The sequence below is a fragment of the Diceros bicornis genome, chromosome 14 (genome assembly GCF_020826845.1).
Source record: "Diceros bicornis minor isolate mBicDic1 chromosome 14, mDicBic1.mat.cur, whole genome shotgun sequence".
NCBI classification, from domain to species: domain Eukaryota; kingdom Metazoa; phylum Chordata; class Mammalia; order Perissodactyla; family Rhinocerotidae; genus Diceros; species Diceros bicornis.
Window position 1 is genome coordinate 41,301,667 of NC_080753.1, and position 16,274 is coordinate 41,317,940.

Below are 16,274 nucleotides of genomic sequence, written 5' to 3' on the forward strand. Positions count from 1 at the left end.
ACTCAGACTGAGTAAGCAAGTTTCGTCTACGACTTTGTAAATGGGGATGCTGACAGCCCTTAGAGGTCATGCTTCCCCTTTGAACCAAACTTTGCTTCAAATGCAAAAAGAAGTAAAAGAGTTCTAAGAAACACAATACTGTCATGTCCTTCTGTGTGTTACTTCCCTGTTTTTGCTACCACTATGCTAAAAATGATGACATAGAAGATAAGGAAAAGATAGGGCAACCATAGTTACTTTTCCCTCCAGTCTTTCCTTACTTATTAGTAAGCCAAAGATAGTGTGGGTAGAATGTACACACGCCAAGAAGAGAAACAACAAAAGTTGAGTTTTTTTGTGAAGGGTTTCCACTGTTCTGGTAAGAATGGAATACATGTTCATGCTATAAAACATAAATGATGCAGATTTAGTGATTCCACACCTGAGTTAAATGTTCTTACATTAGCATTTAAAACTAACATGGCACACTATAAATATGAATGGTAAAATTCATGGTGATAATTAAAAATGCCAATGTTTCTTTACTTAAAACAATAACAACTAGCAAATAAAAGCCATTATGATGAATCCAGAGAAAGAGAGAGAGAGACTATAGAAGAAAGAGAAAAGCTTTATATTTCAGTACTTTTAAAAGCACTTGTTCCAGCTCTTTAAACTAGGGGCCTCACATTGTCATTGTGCACTGATCCTTGTAAATTATGCAGCCAGCCATGGATAGAAATGGCACCTGCCAGAGGTGGGGTAGAGAGAATGTGTTTTCTGGCATGATTCCAAGGTCGCACTTGGTAACTAAGGACATCAGAGCCACTGCTGGGTCAGGGGAGCCAGAAGGAGGAGCAGGGGGAGATAATGATGGCAGCTCAGTAAATGTTGCGTTTGAGGTGTCTGTGGGCCGTTTAGACAGACTCATCCGGCAGATGGAGAGCCAGGCCTGGGTTTGAGAGAGATGAGTTATCCACAGAAGGGGGGCCTCATGCCAACAGCCAAGATCATTCATGGAGCAGAGAGGGGGAGAGGAGCTCTGAGGAGGAGACCTCAGATGAAATGGGGAGCAGTGTGGAAGAAAGACCATGACGTTAGGACAAAACTTGCCCACAACACTCTTGGAGCAAGAATTATCATATTTCTTAATTTTTTAAAACAAATTAAATTCTGTCCTATGATCTCATTTGAAAGATTGGCAAGAAGCTCTCTACCCTGTCACTTTGCATGGCTCCATGTTCCTTTGCTGGTGGAGCAGCACTCTCGAGGTTTACACTGTTTTGCAGACTCCTTTGTTTTCACATTTTGTTACCAAGCACCTTAGCTCAGAAAGGGAAAATGTCTAGGCAGCCTTCTTTTTTGTTTTTTCTTCTTCTTTTTTTTTTTTTTTTGTGGTGAGGAAGATCAGCCCTGAGCTAACATCCGTGCTAATCCTCCACTTTTTGCTGAGGAAGACCAGCTCTGAGCTAACATCTATTGCCAATCCTCCTCTGTTTTTTTCCCCAAAGCCCCAGTAGATAGTTGTATGTTATAGATGCACATCCTTCTAGTTGCTGTATGTGGGATGCGGCCTCAGCATGGCCGGACAAGCAGAGCATCAGTGCGCGCTCGGGATCGGAACCCGGGCCACCAGTAGCGGAGCACTCGCACTTAACAGCTAAGCCAGGGGGTTGGCCCAGGCAGTCTTCTTTCTTTTTGCCCAGCCCACCTCCCCTGCTGCCCATCCTCTTCTGTAGGCTTGAAAGGTGCATTTAGAGATGATAATAAAACTCACATTTCAGAGTCCCTTCGAAGGGCCTGTAATTAATTTATATGAATAATTTTTATCTTTTCCTTAAAGCGGAATCTGAAAGTATATAAACTTCAGGGCCATTGAAGGCACATTTTTTTCCCCAGATACTGCAAATGTACACATGAAAGCCCCAGACACATGGACAAGGTCATGTGCTCTAGGCCTGGGCGTCTTGATTGCAGTGTGAATGTTACAATATTCCTCTGATGCCATTTTCATCAGAGCTATTTAGGGAGGGGCTTCCAAGCTGGGGAAAGTGAGAAAACATTTTGAGATACTACCTCCCTGAAGAACTATTGCTGTTTCTATATATTCTAGAAAGTGCAAGGTGAATATGTTGCTTAAAGTATTGCCAGCTGCTACAACAAATATCTTCCAAATGTCAGGGGCTGAACCCAACAGTAATTGAGTTCTTGCTCACATCATCATCAATGCAGGTGCTCCTGGCTGGCAGGCAGATTCCGTGGGTGTGACTCCTTTTATCTGACTCCCCGTCCCCAGAGCACAGAGTCCTCTGCATGTAGCCAGAAAGAAGGAAGAGAAAGTGGCCACCTCCTAAAGGCTTTGGCCCAGAGGGGAGACATCTCATTTCCACCCATATTCCATTGGTGAGAAAGAGTCCATGCACCTACCTAGATGCAAGAGGTGCTGGGAAATGTATTTCCTGGCTGGACAACTAATTATCAGTGACAAATCTGTATTATGAAAGGGAAAAAGATGAATTTTGGTGGACAGTTAGTTTTCTCAGTCTCAAGGGAGAAAGCTGTTATTCAGAAAACATATTAACAGCAAGTCCCACTTTCTGATTACATGGGGAAGAGCAAACAAATATGGTAGACAATTGCTACTGCTTTGGGTTTTCCCTTTTTTTTTATTTCCTGTGGGGCTATGGTTAGCCAAAAGAGAGGTACTCTCCAGAAATGTTAGTCTAAGGTCCAGGGATGGTAATTTATAACTGACAGAGTCAGAGCACTTGTAACGGCTGCTCCAGGCTCTGAATGAAGCTGATACCTTTAAACCCTATTTCTGTTTGTTTCAAAAGTAGACTGTACCTGAGGCCAATTTGTGGAATTTGAAAAGTTTGACTTCAGGATATCCAGTCTCCTCTTAGTACTCAGTTTCAGATGCCTAGGACTTGCTGACTTTCTAACCCTACCCCTTATCAGACAAGCTTTTGCAAGACAAGGCCCTCATCTATTTCACATTTGCATACTTCAAGGAGTTAAGTTAGTGCCTGAAAGACAGGGGTGGGTGCCCAAACCATTGGCTGAATATAAAGAGAGAGAGACAGAGAGAGAGAAACTGTCATCATTATTTACCCATTTGCTCTACTTCTTTTCCATTGCATTTGAAGAATTTTCTTTCTCATTGTGGAATAAGAGGCTCTCTCCTTCCTTCAACAGACTTCATGCAATAGGAAGCAGGTGGGAGTCTTCTGGTGCAAGGGAGTCTTCTCACCCCAAGATTATCCTTTATCCAAATCCTGCCCTGAAATTAATCCTGTTTTCAACGCTTTCCCTTTGGGGGAGGAAGAGCAAGAGCCTTTCCTCCTCGTGTTCCTTCCCCACCTTCATTCTTAGCAAGATGATTAAGCTGCTCTGATACACAAAATGGGGAACCTCAGATCTATCCAAAATAGTTCCCTAACCAATCAGTGACAACGAGTTACCATCATTATAATAAAAATAATAATGGCAATAACATTTACTCTGTACTGGGTGTATGTGTGTTAGATAGGTTTCTATTGCAATCATGCCTCAAAACAAACATCAAACATCTTAGGAGATTATACCAACATTTACTTTTGTCCTTTGTGGATCTGCAGGGTGACTGGAGGGCAGCTGATCTGGGGTGGGCTCACCTGGGCTTGGCTGATTGCTGGAATCCAGGCTGGAGGTGGGTTCCTGTCAACTCCAGAGATATCTTTATTCTGAGACCAGGAGCTACAAGACATGTGCTTCTCCCAGTCCTGGCAGACGGCAGAAGCAAAGGAGCCAAGCCAAACCATGCAAGCTTATTTAGAGCTTCTGTTTCACTGACATTCCATTGGCCAAAAAAGTCACACGGCCAAGCCCAAAGTCAACGAGGAGTGGCACTGCAAAGTCTCAAGGATGACAACAGGATAACTGGGGACAGTGAGTCTATCCACCACAGGAGAGAGCTCTGACCACAAAAGTAACATGTGCTGAACATAGAAAACCAGAAACACACACACAAGCACACAGGCACACAGAGCATACATAATGCCACCACCAAAGGAAACACAATTTAAATACTTTTCTCCTACTCTCCCAACATCCACTCAGATATTTAAGGCAAAACCTGAAAGTCATCTTTGCTTCTATCCTCCTCTCTCCCAGCATCTATTCCATTAGCAAATCCTATCTTCCAATAAATCCTGAACACATTAAATTCTGAAACTCCTTAGTTACCACTATGGTCCAAACCAGCATCATCATCTCTTGCATAGAAAACTGCTATTGTTTCCTAATTGGTCTCCCTCTTCCACACTTGCCACTGCCCCAGGGACACACCACAAGATAGACACAACATGTACCCACAACATGGCAAAGCAGACACAGTGTGCACCCACCACACAACAGAAACAACATGTACCCACCACATGAAAGACGCGATATGTACCCAAAACACAACAGAGACGGTATGTACCCACCACACAACGGACATATTGTGTACCCAGCACACAGCAGATACAGCATGTAGCCAGCAGACAGCAGCCACACAGTTTGAGTTTCAATCTCTAATGCCATGAATATTGACAGATACAACTCAAATAAGAAAATGCTCTTTGATGTCCTCAATAAATTTTAACTGTCTAAAGACCAAAAGCTGGACGCTGCTATTTTCCCCACAGAATCTGAATCTTATGAATCATTTGGTCCAGTATTCACCTGCTCAGCTGGGACCTGAAACCTTAGTCCCTACTCAATAACTGAGTCCTGACTCCTTGTTTATTGCAGGGACATCTGAGCCAGGCCAGATCCAGATGTGTCCTCATCCTTCATCCTTCATTCCATTTCTAGGTCTGGGGAGTTTTAATGTGTGGTCTGGAAATCCTGAGGGTAGTTGGAAATGGACCATCAGCTCCTGGGACCCCTTAGCTGTAATGATGGGGCTTGACCACGCCAACAGCTTTGGCCCCCTCCCACCGCACTGGTCCTGCTTCCTCTACTCTGATGTCTGTTTGTGGTTTCCTCCTCCCCTCTTACATCATAGTGTGTCCTGTTGTCCATGGCAAAAGTTTACAGTGTCTGATGTCACCTCAAGGATCAGACTGAATGTGTCACTCTTGATGTTAAAGTAGCAGGTTTTCTGCCTGTCACTTTCTCACACTTTCTTCTTGGTTGGGAGCCAAGTTTCCTGAGATTAGGCCTTGACTCGTGGTTACGAGTGAACTGATTAATAAAGCAACAGCCTAGTAAGGGAGAGATGGGGTTGTGGCCCAAAGACTGTGTCAAGGGGGCCCCTGGAGGAGGTTCTCTTATGTGACCAGAGAGAAAAAGAGCCCATTTTCCTTCACAGGGTGCTGTGTTGTGGTAGTAGAGATCGCCAGGGCTTTTCCACTTGGCTCTGAGACCAGGTAATTGGTCCTGGTAGCTGCAGTGGGTTCTGAACCCATGAAGGATCAGGCCACCCTCAGGCACCGTGATCTCCTGGGCCCCTGTAAATACTGGGCAGATGAAGAGGTGGGTGCCATCAGGTCCCAGACTGAAGAAGGGTCTCAGGGTCCCAGAGAAGTGTGAACACAGACATGAGTAGCTGTGCAATCTGTCCGTCATGTTGCTAAAGGAGACATCTGTAGCTTCATAGTCCAGAAAGACACCCACCTGGTCAGGGGGAGAATCTGCACAGAAGAGGACAAGGTCTGGTACTAGTTTCCAAACATCTCCAGGGTAGAGAAGCCATTCTGGGGAACCAGTTGGGCCTCCTCTTGGCTCTCAACACTGTCTCTACAAACCCCCACAGCCCACACCAACATGTTTTTGACCTCCACCTCCCAGTAATGTCTCCCAAAGAAGAAGCACTCCAGCCCCAGGACACAAGGCTTTCAGTCAAATCTCTCTGGGTTGTCAGGCATGCTCTGCCGGGGGTGGAGGTGGGGGTCCCGTCTCATGCTTCTGTGGTCCTCTGACAGGAAGAGCTCAAGATGAGTGGTGTTGGGTCCAGGAGCACATTGGCTGCAGAGGAAGTCTCAGATTTAGGCCTGGGGTCTCAGGACATTGTGTGATTCCTGGTCCCCAGAGGGGTCCCAGAAAGCTAGAGGGAGATTCCCATGTGGCAGCCTTTTCCATGAGGCCCCTTGATCCCAGGTTCCAGGCAGCTCACAGTCTGAGAATTACTGAGGCTGCACTTCCATCTCTTGAGTGACAGAAGCGTTGCCTCAGGTAGAGGATAATTGGGGCTCTAAGAAATGTACAAGTTTAGCAAATGAGGTAAAATTAATGTCTCCCACTTCCTCTCAGCATTCTCAGATCTGTCCCCTTTTCTAGAAAAGGCAAATTATATCTGGGACTCTCTTTAGTTAGAAATTTTCCCAGTTGGCTTAAACCAGCAAAGAGGTCCTCTCCATCTCCCAGTGAAGCAATCAAGGCTAATTTCTCCCTACACAGGTTCCTGGGCAGTAAAGGGTCCCTTCATTGATCCTCTGTGTTCCACCAGTTTAACCAGATGACAACTGATTTAAATGGCTAACAAAGGCACCCTTCAAAGAGTGAAAAAAGAGCATAATGTCACCAAAAGCCAACCTGCTTCCTGAGAGGTATGTTGGCAAAAGTTAGGGGGAACTATTTCCATCCAGTTTTGCTTTAACACCATGGGTCTGAAGTCTGCAGCTATGACCTCTCCGGATACAGGAAATGCTTCAGACTCTGACATTCTGCAGACTCTCCCACCTGAAGTCATTATTACTTAGTCAATCTACATTGCTATTGTGTAAAAATGACTTTCTCCGTTCCCCAAGTTGATAGGTCTGACTATGACAATTTTGAAATTCAAAAGAGGAAGGAGAAATGTTCAGAGTACTATGGTCTAGTAAAGCCTGGATTCTTTGGTGCTTTTGAGCAGATGCTGACAAACCGTAAATTGTAAAGCACTCATTGGGACTAGGCAAGTGGATTCCCTGCTCTCTCGCTGGCCCACCTCCCCTCACCTCGTAGACTACACACTGAGCATGGATGTTCTCTTATAGCAGGAAGGCATTTACGACACCTATCGTGCACCCCCGAGACAGGCTTGGGGAAGCTTATTGCCTTTCACACACATGGCTCTTTGACTATGCAGTGTATACCCTCCCCCAGGTTATAGATAGCTAAGCCAATATTGACTTCTGTCAAATTAATTTGGGATCCACAGGCAAAAATTACTACAATATAATCTTTGGGGAGGTCCACTTGTATGGTAGACCTCTGTATTCATGAATTAAATTATTCTAAGAAATAAAGTTTGGTGGGAACGAAGTCGTAGAGTTGACTGAGCGCTGTAAGGATTCCCTGACAGAAGAGCTGATATCCAGGTCTGGGTTGGACACTGCCAGTGAACCCACCCTAGCCCCCTGTTGGCCCCAGCCAGCCTTGGGCCCCCTTGTTCGTGTCCTCTAATGTGTCCTCTTGGCTGGAAGTGGGGAGGAAGCTCAGGATCTGAGGGAATGTCAGAGGTGCTCACCAGCATGTGAGAGGCTTCTTCTCCATCCTGCAATGGGACAGACAGAGGGTGAGCTTCATGAGATAATGGCTAACCAAGCAGCACAAATCCAGCACAAATTGTGCCTGGAGTAGTTCAGAAAATGCTAAACTTATGCAATTCCTCCTGAAGTCGCTCTGAAAAAATAGCCAGAAAAAAATGAATGTTCTCAATAGAAGAACTAAGAGAATCTAAGGTTGTATTAAATGATGAAGGACTGGCCCTTTCTATGAACATCACCATGCTACCTCTTCCCTGCCCAGGGAATTGTCAAGATACCAGAAATGATATATGATCACGTGGCTGGAGATTAAATGTACTGATCTAGGTTTGCTTTTGTTTAACAATATAGTGCTCCATGTAGCACGGTGAATGGATGCAACACTTGCAGAATGGAAGCAAGCAAGCTCTGAGGGTTAATTCCTAGGATGTGAGTTCCAAGCCCTTCCTCTTCCTCTATTCATGTCCTCTCTCGGTTTCCAAGGTCTCTAGCTGTCAGAGCTGTGTCCTTTGTGTGACAGTGAGATGTCCTCCTACTCTTTTACCTTCTACGCGATGTTCCTTCTCCTTTTCACATGTTCTTTCCCCAGTTCCTTACCTACAATTTCTTTCTCTTCATTTTCAACCTCTTCTTCCCCTGAGAGAATCTCTTTTTCCCTGTGGAGTTTCTCGATAAGACAGATGCTCCCAGCAATGAGGAGGAGCAGAGTCAGCACGATGACAGCCAGGGCCACCATCCAGGGAGATGTGCTGGGAATAAAGGAGTCTGAAAAGGGAGCCAAAAAAGTCTCATTTAGTGAGGAAAATGAGACCTGGGATGAGAGCGCCCCTCCGGACTCATATCTAAAGAGCTCCACCAGGTCGCTGCTGTGTTGGCTTCTCTCTCAGAGACTCCAGATAGAGAATGAGTCACCTCACAGTGATTGCCAGAGCTGGGGGCCCAGGAGACAAAAAAGCAGAAACACCTGGAGTCACCATGAGAACGATCAGGGTGAATAAAAGTTAACCGGCCATGCTGGATCACCACAGCCGCCACCCTGGGACAAGCCATCATCCATTCTTGCCTGGAATATTGCAATGCCCTCCTTCTGCTTCTGCCCACACACTCTGCAGTCTATCCTCAGCACAGCAACCTAACTGAGATCATGTTATTTCTTGCTCAAAAAGTACAATTTTTCCTATTTCACTCAAACTAAAAGCTGAGGCTCATTTGTGGCCCACATTTCCCTATATGATTGGGACCTATTGCTTCTCTGAATTTATCTCCTCCAACTCTCCCTGTACTCAATTCATTCCAGCCACACCTGCCTCTTGAGAGAAGGTTCCTTGAAACTTCTAGAAGCTCCTGCCTGAGGCCCTTTGCATATGCTATTCCTGCTACCTGGCTTGCTCAGTCCTCAAATGTCTGCATGGCTCATTCCTCAATTGCCGACTGCCATCTCTTCAATGGACCCTTCTCTGACCCTCCTGTTTATAACTACAACTCTGCCCTAGCACTCTCTATCCTCTCCTTGATTATTATTTTTTTTGTTTTGCAGTACTTATCACCATCTGATACAATCTGCAGTTGAATTAATTATTTCACTTCTTGTCTTATTTACTTCATTTGTTGCTCTCTGCTGCTCTAGAATGTGAGCCCCATGAGGGCAGGGATCTTTCTGTAATTTGTTCTGTGATTTATCTTTGGTTTCTAGAACAGTGCCTTGAACAAATGTGATGCTTGCTAAGTATTTGTGGAATGAATTGATGAATGTCTGTAGACAGAGAATTTCCCTGCTCTGTCCCTTGGGAAATCCCCTGGGCAGGAAGGGAGGGCTTCAGCAAGCAGCACTTCTGGGTGTAGATCGACACCCGGCCAGACCACTCTCCATGGCTATGATTCTTCTAAATGTTTAAAAATGGCTGTAGGATATGAACCATAACAAGAAAAAATGATCAGATTTACCCTCAGAGAGGAGACTCCTATCCAAGTGTTTTTTAGACTATTTGATTTTCCCCTTGTGACAAGGGGAGAGGCCTCAACTCAGTTGCAACCTCCAGCCCTTCAGGGCCCAGGACTCTTCCACCTCATGCCCCGACATCCGCATCCTCACTCCAGGCTCCGATCTGTCTGCTGAACATCCTGCCTCCATGCAATGAGCCTCCAGAGGACAGGGAACTAACCTGGAATGAAAATCACAGTTTCTTTCTCCTTGCCAAGCAGGGTGTTGTTGATGGAGCAGGACACGTTCCTCACAGAGAGGTCCCTGATGGTCACAGCCATGGTGACCATGAATATGCTGTCTGTGTCCACAGTGTAAGCTTCCTCCAGGGCGGGCACGATCTCACCATAGGGGTCCTTCCAAATCGCTCGGGGATCTGGGTACCACCCTACAGATGTGCAGTCCAGCTGGATGCCCCCGTCCTCATGGCCCTTGATTTCAGTGAAGCGCTTACAGCCCAGGCCTGAGGAGAGAGACCAGGGCTCAGATAAAAAGACAATGGTGTTTTCGCCCAAGTGTCTTAGAAGATCAGTTCTTAATGGTGAGAGCCAAGGGAAGGAGGGAGACAGCAAGGGTCTAGGGCCCAGAGAAACTGATTCTGCATATTCCGTGCATTCCTGCAGTATCGCATCTGTGAAGGGAGGGAAGAAGGGAGAAAAGGAGGGAGGGACCTAGTAAAGAAGAAAGGAAGAAGATAGGAAGGAGGAAAGTAAGGAAGAAGATAAGGAAGAAAGACTTGAAGTTGGAGAACACCAGGAGACCAATATGCCAAATAAATGGTGAGATGCCTAAGGAGAAAGGATTCCATTGCACATTCCTTTCTGCTCCACTTACAGATTCCATCACATTACCAAGCATCTGCCTCCTAATAAATGTTTTTTGATTGGTTCATTCAAGTAGACATTTTAATGTTCTCATTTCTGTGTGGCTGTGTCTACTCTGACTTGAAACAAGCAGGGTCAGGATTTCACTTTCGGACCTGAGAGGACTTCTCAGTAGCCTTGGCTTCCTGAAGCTCTAGGTTAATGTAATAAGGACAGACACCTGCCAGGCTGGCAGAATCTTAAGAATCTTTTCACCTCAAACACTGTCCCATCTCTCCTGGTTTAGGACTTCACATCACCACAGCTGTCTGATAATCATAAGAGGCTACTGGTTTACGGAAAATGGACAGGGCTAATGTGAAAGTCAACCCTTACCCCAATTCAGAGATGTTTACCTCCCATGGGTTCAGTCAATTTTAGTGATTTTATTATACTCCCTCGACAACATCCACCTATTAGAAAGATCTGGATCCTCTTTGCATCCTTAAGGTAACAATATCACCTCCTCAGTGTCAGCAGAACATCATCAAAAATCTTAAGAACCCAGATTCTTCCTAACTTATTCTGTCTTTAAAAGAATCTTCAATAAAAGAGAACACTGGGTAAGAGAGAGGTGCAAATGCGTGGTCCTGGGAGACTTATGTCCCTTTAGCCAAGTGTCCAGCCATCATCCAAACTGCCTTTAAGCAATTCCTTCATTAACCCTATCCAACAAATTATAGGAAAGACAAATTTAAAGCAATCACTTAATTCTTAAACAAAAAGCTGTTTGCGTGTTTGCGTATTGAAAGGCTCACGCAGAAACTTGGAAGTGAGATAAGACTCAAAAGAATGATGCAAGTTGGAAAGAAATTCTACAAAATATTCCATGAGGTTCAGTAATGGCAAGTATGAGATAATAGACTTAAGGAGAAAATCAGCCAGCCAATTAAATAAACAAAAAGCAATTAACAAACAAACAAACAATTCTACAACAACTCAATTCAGAGTGGGGCAGGCCAGTACAGCTTCATGTTTACAGGGAAAGAGCAGAGGGTTCCTGCCACATACACACCCACACTGTCAGCTATGCAGTGCTGCTGTGAACAGAGTCAGGACACCAGATTGAGAAAGAGTCCTTTCGTGATATTTTGTATTAATCAGATACCAAGGGTGCCCTTCTGAGTAACAAAGATGAGGTCTCCTACCAGCTGTGATTGGAGGCCCCTGGGAAGTTCACACTGTCCCCAAACCTCACTTCCACTGGTCTGATGGACTGAAATGCCATTGATTTCCATGTGTCTTCCAGGCTTTTCCAGTCCTCAAATGTTTCTTCTAAGGTGTAATACACTGAGTCTAGGAGCGAGGTCATACTTTAAGGCCATTATTAATAAACTCCTAGAAATCCCAGGTTAAATGCCACTTCTGTTTTGAAGCCTTGCCAAATTCCTCCTGGCTGAATGTTCACTCTTTTTCTCTGTGGGGCCGACAGGCTTAGTACTTAATCAGGCTTTCATGAAATTACCTGTTTTCACATGAGTCATTCTCACTGCAATTAGTATTTGGGGAAAGAGAAAAAAGGCAAAATGAATATTTATCAAGAATGAGATGTCCACATTCTGTTGTTTGCTGGGCAGTCCTTGTTTGTCTCATTGTCCTGGTGCAGTTATTGACAGTTCTCCCCTCACTCTCCAAAGGGTACAGTTTGAATGATCAAGTACATGGTTCTGCATCAAGAAGCCACGTGCCAAGAGCTGTGCTGGATGGGATTTCACATCGGAGCCTCTCAGTCAGCCCCAGAGGTGCATGGCTCACTCCCCCGCTGCGTTCTGGTTTTGCTCAATTGCTATCCTTTCAGTAAAGCTTTCCCAGATCATTCTGTTTACAATTACATTACCTCCATGTCCCCAGCTCTCTCAACCCCTCACTGCTTTCTTTTGTCTCCAGGGCTCATCACCATATGACATAAAATACAGTTTTATTAATTACTTCATTTCTTGCTCTCCACACCCTCTAGAATGGGAGCCCCAGGGGGGTAGGGATCTTCATGAATTTTCTTCTCTGATATATCCTTGGTTTCTAGAACAGTGACTTTAACACAGGGAATGTTTGTTAAATATTTGTTAAATGAATTTATGAATGGCCGTGATGAGAGGGAGCCCAATTTCCTGCACTCAAATTTTGATTCCAGCAATTTGTTTTTTTCACTCATTCATTTCATAACTATTTATTAATTACCTACCAGGGGCCAAGAAATTTGCTAGATGCTGGATATATATCAGTCTATGCTGGTGTGAGTCAGATTCTGACTGGTTCTGGTTGTAATTTAGACTATGAAGCTTTAAAAGAATGTCCAGTAACAAAAGCCTGAAAGGGTGTCTTTAGAGCTGTCCACCAAACATTCTCAGTTCCCCTGGGCACACGGTTAGGACTGCACGTCTCTCTCCTGTGTGCTGATGCACAACCATGTGACTGGCTTTGGTCAATGAAATGTGAGTATAAGTAACATGAGGACCTCACAGGAGGAGCTTTAGGAGCCAGTGAGTGATTTGCAGGCTCTTCCACTCTGTGAAGGTGACCCACACAGCTCCAGGGCCCTGAGGAGGCTCTGTGTGAAGGAGATCCCAGCAGACTCATGGAGGACATGTTTCATGTGTTAGAAACAGACCTTTGTTATGATAACCCAATGAGATCTGAGGGCTACTTATTACAGGTATAACCCGGACTATCCTGACTAATGCACACCTAAAGATGATTAAATACATGGACTGACCAGAGGCTCATGGAGAAAAGTTAAAAAAACAGACCTCAGGTGTAGACTAGAGATATCTCACGCATGATAATGACCACTTACAGCTCATGGAGCAGATTCATGTTTCCATTCAATTAATATCTGTGGAGCAACTATTATGCTCCAGATTTTGTTCTAAAGATGTGGATACAGCAGAAGCAAAATAGAGAATACTCCTTTATGAAGTTTACATTATAGTGGAAGAGAAATGGTAATCAGGATTAATAAGTAAAATACATACTATGCAAGCCGGTTATATGTTTTAAAGAGAAAGCAAGGATAGGGGGGTGAAAAGAGTCAAGGATGGTATTTGATCCTCACAGTCATGGAAAACCACTGAGTAGAAAGGAGAAATGGATTGAAATTGTATGAGAAAAACTTGTCTTTGGACTTAATGAAAAATTTATAGAGCATCATATACTACTGGTGAGAGTGTATATTGGTACAAACTCTTTGGAAAATAAATTTGCAATGTCTGTTAAGTATGAAAATATATATTTCTCATTGTACAACACTTCCACTCCTAGGAACATGTTTCAGTTGGGGATTTTGAGAAGGGGCATGTTATGGACTGAATTCTGTTCCCATGAAATTTGTATGTTGAAGCCCTACCCTCCAGTACCTCAGAATGTGACTGTATTTGGGTATAGAGCCTTTAAGCAGGCAATGAAGTTAAAATGAGGCTGTTAGGGTGGGCCCTAATCCAACGTGACTGGAGTCCTTACAAGAAGAGGAGACTAGGACACACAGAGAGACACCAGGATGTGTCCACATGGAGGAAAGGCCATGTGAAGACACGGAGGGAGGACCATGTGAGGACACAGTGAGAAGGTAGCCATCTGCAAGCTGAGGAGAGAGGCCGCAGGAGAAACCAAACCTGCGGACGGCTTGATCTTAGGACTTCCAGCCTTCACAACTGTGAGAAAATAAAATAAATTTCTGTTGTTTAAGTCACTCAGTGTGTGGTATTTTGTTATGGCATCCCTAGCAAACTAACACCAGTCAGCAATGGGCAGTGTTCTATGTGTTGATATGAGTAGTGGTTATATGGATTATAGTTCATAATAATGCAGTAATCTGTGCATTAATGTTTTATGAGTTTTTCAGTATGTGTTATATTTCACAATAAAAATGTCTAATTCTAAAACATGTTACTAAAGAAGGCCCTCAGAGATCTCCTAGAAGTAAACATAAGAATAATCTGGGGTGTCGTCCCGGTGGCATAGCGGTTAAGTGCGCACTCTGCTGTGGCGGGCCAGGATTCATGGGTTCAGATCCAAGGTGCGCACCGATGCACCACTTGTCAGGCCATGCTGTGGCGGCATCCCATATAAAATAGAGGAAGGTTGTCATGGATGTTAGCCCAGGGCGAATCTTCCTCAGCAAAAAGAGGAGGATTGGCATTGATGTTAGCTCAGGATTAATCTTCCCCAGAAAAAAAAAAGAGAACAATCTGCGGGGATTCAACATTCTCCCCTATTCAAGGCTACAGCTGAGCTCTGTGTCTGCTTTTCAAGAGGTGATGCCCACAGCTTAGCAGGGCAAACCCATGCATTTGGCCCTTGGGCAGGAGGAAGCTACCCTTCCTATGTAAAGGGTACTCTAGACAAATATCTGATGTTCTGCTATGGGCCTGAGGTTAGGAGAGAAACTTTCCCCAAGAGTCACACTGTGAAAAAGCAAGGGAACAAAATGAAATGACACACCTGCCACCATCAGGCACATGATGGCCTTATCGTAGGATTTACATTCTTAGGAATAACAGTGGTAGATGTCGTTTTCGGGGACAGTGGCATTGTAGATGATCAGTTCCATGCTCCCTTGCTGATCTCTCCCTTCACAAAGGTTGTTCTTCCTTGGTACTCCTCCATCTGCTCCTCTGTCCTCTTTCGCCTGTCCTTATACACAAGCACTGCAGGGAGAACTGAGACCTGAACTACCCACCTCCATGTCCTCAGCACTTTTCTCACGTGGCAGGTGGCAGCATAACACGCTGTTTCCTCTGACCATGGCCGGGATTGGATCAGCTGGCCCCATGACAGTAAACTGGTGTGTTCAACAAAGGGGTAGAATCAAACAGGGGCACCAGCCATCACATATCTAAGGCAGGAAAGGAAGTGCATATTCCAGGGCACAGACAGATTCTTTCTCAGTTTCTAATATGTTCTTTCAGACATATTCTTTCTAGGGCCACAGGGGCTTCCTGGGCTGAGGATTCTGGGGGCCAGTAGCTGTGGCTGGTCAGCAGCAATAGATACCTAGTAGGATTATCTACTGAGGCTGCTGATGCTTCCTGAACACAACACTGAGAAGCATACACTGAGCACCCCCTACTGACCCTGTGCTCAGAGAGGTTTGCGTCCATTCCCTAATCTAGCACAGTGCCTGGAGTGGAGGATAAACTTGAGCTGTCCAATATGGTGGCCACTAGCTAGTCCCAATGAAATGTGCTGAAATGTGAAATATACACACGCAATTTTTAAAATTTAGATTAAAAAATATTAAATATCTCAGTGTTAATATTTTTCATTAATTAAAACTTAAATAATACTATTCTGGTCATTTAAACTTCAAGAAAATATATTACTAAAGTCTATTTCATCTGTTTCTTTTCTACTTTTTAAATGTAGGTACTAAAATACTTAAAATTGTATATGAAGTTGGCCTTTGTGGCTCCCATTGTATTTCGATGGGACACACTGGTATAAATTCAATGAGCATGTGCAGAAGGAAAGGATGAATGAACACAACTGCAGTACTTCTTCAGACAGCAGCGTTTTGCAGACTGGAGTGTTGATTTCTCTTTCTGAGAAGCTGATGGGGCTAGTGGCATGGACCCTACCTGAGACCAGTCCAAACAAGCTGAGGAGTGGAAGAAGAGAAGGGAGCCTGGCAGGGAGAAAGGCAGGGAAGCAGCTGGCTCCATAAGCACCAAAGAGGAGTCACCCAGGATGGGCAGGGACTAGAGACCTGGGGGCACAGACGTGGAGAAATCAGCCAAGGAGACTTGACACCACAGTTCTGATCAAGGTCAAACTTTCCTGTAACCTGTGTTGGTATCATCAGTGCCCCAATTTCGGTCTTGGGCAGCCCCCTTCCTCTCCCAGTTTAGGTATCTCCTGATAAATTGATTCATTAAACAGTCCCTGGAATATGCCAACAATACAAGGATGAGAGAGGCAGTTTTCTGCCCTTCTCTGCTCACTCTTCTGCCCAGAGCTGAG

The 16,274-nt window shown here is 44.6% G+C and overlaps 1 pseudogene; it reads right to left on the minus strand.

Moving 5' to 3' along the window:
• Window positions 1–896: 896 nt before the first annotated feature.
• On the minus strand, window positions 897–15,976 carry LOC131413359 (butyrophilin subfamily 2 member A2-like; annotated as a pseudogene).
• Between the last annotated feature and the right edge of the window lie 298 nt (window positions 15,977–16,274).